This window comes from Lagopus leucura, unplaced genomic scaffold (assembly GCF_019238085.1).
Source record: "Lagopus leucura isolate 7727_CA_CO unplaced genomic scaffold, USGS_WTPT01 Super-Scaffold_1, whole genome shotgun sequence".
NCBI lineage: Eukaryota > Metazoa > Chordata > Aves > Galliformes > Phasianidae > Lagopus > Lagopus leucura.
In genome coordinates this window covers 28468290-28471656 of record NW_024962250.1, presented here as the reverse complement: position 1 = coordinate 28471656, position 3367 = coordinate 28468290, and the positions used below count along the sequence as shown (strand labels likewise).

Below are 3367 nucleotides of genomic sequence, written 5' to 3'. Positions count from 1 at the left end.
AGCCAAGTTGGTGTACAATGACCTTTTCTTAAAGCTGACCAAAATCTACCCAAATCTAACCCCTCCCAGTACAGGCATTCACTCACGTGGTGACCTCAAACAAGAACAGAAGTGTAATAGATTTAAGAAGTTCCCATTTAGTCAAATTAAACCACGAGACATCGTTAGGCCATGCTAGGATCCACCATGACCTAGAGACTCATCTTGCCACAGCCTTCAAGAAGCATAAAGTGTGGAGAAACCCTTCAACTCAGTCAGAGAGCAGCAAAGAGGTGGTGCTGGGATGCATAGGACCATCATAACCAGTGGGACTGTGGGACACTGCCATGTGGGTCTGAGCTGCTCTGAGAGCCTCTGACATCCGTGGAGCTGGCAAGCATCCAAAATACAATCAGATATCTTTCCAGGCTTCTTTGTGGTGCAGTTGATGCACATTGACTGATATGAACAGTGAATTATCACATGCTGGCTCACATAGGACTGACAAGATGGATGCAGGCCTAATCTCCAGAAAGATCTAAGTTTATGTGGGATTTTCAATGTACATAGAGCATCCTGGTAAGCTCTAGATATTTAAAAGAGATGCTAGAATTACAGGATTAATCAACTTTAAATCTGATGAACAAAAATAAATACCCTGAGAGATCAGTGAGGTCTACTCAAGCTCTGCACTGCCAAAGAAGTTATCATTTCTCTCTCATGATTTAGGGAGTGCAAGGCAATAAGATCACGAAGGTCAACACCTTTTCATGTGAGGGAGAGCAAGGCAGGCACCAAGGTGCATCCCATTTTGGTCCTGAGGTAGGACCAGAAACATGCCATAGAACAAACAGGAGTGGTCCATAGCTGGTAATGTTACTACTGAAATTTGAAACTATGCTTTAGTTCCTCAACACAGTATATTTTTCTTCTCTGATTTTATTACTAGGTTGCTACCTTACTTTCATAATCAATAACTGCTCTTGAATCACTGTGTATAAAAACAATTTATAAAAACAAAATATCTTGATGTACAATTTTCTCAGAAGGAAGTCCCCAGATAGAAATGAGACTTGTTCCAACTTTGATCAAGCACTTTTAATCTACTGTATCCTTGGATTCCTGCCAATACACCATGCTGAGGTAATTTTCCTGATGAACAGAATGACACACATTCACCTCTCTAGGGGCCTGAACATGGAGCCAAATAACAACAGGCAAATAGATGGGAATGTCTGGGTGACCTTGGCCAGCACATGTACCATGCACTGAGAAGGCAGCATTTGATTTAAGAGTTAAAAGTTGCTTTGATTTAAGGAGATAATGCAGTTTATTGAGGTTCTCTTACATACGAATAGGATGAAAGATTTATCCAACTTCATGGATGATGGGGATGTGAGTGACGCATTTGTTCTCTTCTTCCCTGGGAAAATATACAACAATCAATCAAATCAACCATAGCTTTATCCAGATCATTAATTTCTTACTCACTGTTTATTTATCTGTATGTTGTGAAATGGCTCTGCTTCAAGAGGCATTTTGCCCTTAAGACAGACTTCATAACAGACCCTCTCTATAAAACTGAAAAAGCATAGCATCACCCAAGAGCACGCAGAAAAGTCTGAACATCATACAGGGCTGCCAGGCTTTCTGGCCTCATACCCCAATATGTGAGTAAAAAAAAGAAGGACCTAGCCTTCTTTCCTCAAAGCACACAGGCTGAGAGTGACCATTTCTCTTTCCTTTTCCTGGAGACCAGAGCAGAGGACTGAGCAGGTGTTAATACTCTTAATGTTATCACTCAGGCATCGTAAGTAGCCTTGGTTTTATCTTCATCCAGACTTGGACTGTCTTTACTGGCAAGTAACACCATATCTGCATGGGACAACATGTTTGTACCAACCAGGAGAAATCACTGAACTTCAGTTTAAAAAAAAAAAATTACCATCACTTATTTGCCAGAGACTGATCAAGCAACAGATTACATCAACTTCTGTTGGATAATATTTCCAGTTATTGAATTTCTGTTAGAATACAATTATTTTCTTCTTTGCCCAAGTCATAAGCTCAGTGATGCTGATGTAAATTAAAAGAGAACCCATGGTGTTCATTGGTGCTAATGTAAATTAGAGGAGCTGAGGACAGAGGCAATGAGATGCATCCTAATAGATTTGACGTCAAAAGACAAAATTCAGCAGCTTTATAATATGGTTTATAAACAGCTTATTAAAAAATATGAATTGCTGACAAGTGAAGTTTAATATTGTGATTTCTATAATGCTTGGTTGGTTTCAAAAGCAATTGCAGTACCTGAAAAATTTTACTTTATGATGCAAGGTCATTTCAGTGGGCTTTTATATTCCAGCTTTTCTTTTAGATTTAAGATCAAGTTAAGTGGAAATGCAACAAGAAATCTGGTGTATTTTATTAGATTTTGTTGTCGCATTTTTTTTATTAAAACAAGTTTATACTGCATGTTTAAAAACACATCAAGAATTTGCTCCTGGAATCAGACCTTGTATGAGAAATATCAGCTTGTAGAGATGACTTTCATAATACTTGGCTTAACCCTGATAAGAGTAATTACATGCCATGGCTCATGTTTATTCTTTGTTGAGCATGATAGTAAGAATGGAAAAGGGCTGTACAGAGGCAAAGAAAAGAGAATGCCTGGAGACTTTTAAGGCGAGGCTGAATCAGGCCCTGGGTAACCTGATCTAGCTGTGGTGTCCCTGTTCATTGCAAGGGAGTTGGATTTGACAGCTTTCAGAGGTCCTTTGCAACTTTAATGAGTCTATGATTTTACTATTCTTTAAATGACAAAGGGATTTTAAGCCTCGATGTATACAGAGATTACTGTACTCTGAATATAAAACAGATCTGTGCAACTTGAAAATTTGGCACCAAAGTTATATTTTAACACAGAGGGGTCAGGAAGCAAACAAATTGTACAATATTGCACAACGAAGAAAGACATTCAGGAGTTAAACAGATTTTCCAATAGAAAGGTTGAACAATCAAACTACCAGCAAGGGAACACCTTTAAGTTTAAAATCTTTTTTAAAATCTGACAACTTAAATTGTTATAAATCCAGAAGCCTAAGTGATGACAGACAAGAGTCATGTATATTTACCAGTATAATTCAGTGTCTGATGCTGTCTCAAATCCTTCTCTGTTAGAGGTGCTAAAGACTTCTGAGGATTTCCTTCAGGTGAAATATTCATCTTGCCACCTATTACAATTGGAAAGATTAACATGGCGGAAGGGCGATACAGGAATGTAACAGCAAAGGGACCAGCACAGTAGGATAGTATTTTGTAGGAAAAGTAAAGGTGTTTACCCATCTCCAAAGGCCTAGGCTCACAGAAACGACTCCACAAAGGAGAG

The 3367-nt window shown here is 38.7% G+C and overlaps 1 long non-coding RNA gene across 1 annotated transcript; it reads right to left on the bottom strand.

Moving 5' to 3' along the window:
* Window positions 1-1026: 1026 nt before the first annotated feature.
* On the bottom strand, window positions 1027-3367 carry LOC122181098. Its single transcript, XR_006179343.1, has 3 exons — window positions 3321-3367; window positions 3114-3212; window positions 1027-1402 (listed from the first exon to the last, which is right to left on the bottom strand). It is a non-coding gene; the product is annotated as an uncharacterized LOC122181098 (long non-coding RNA).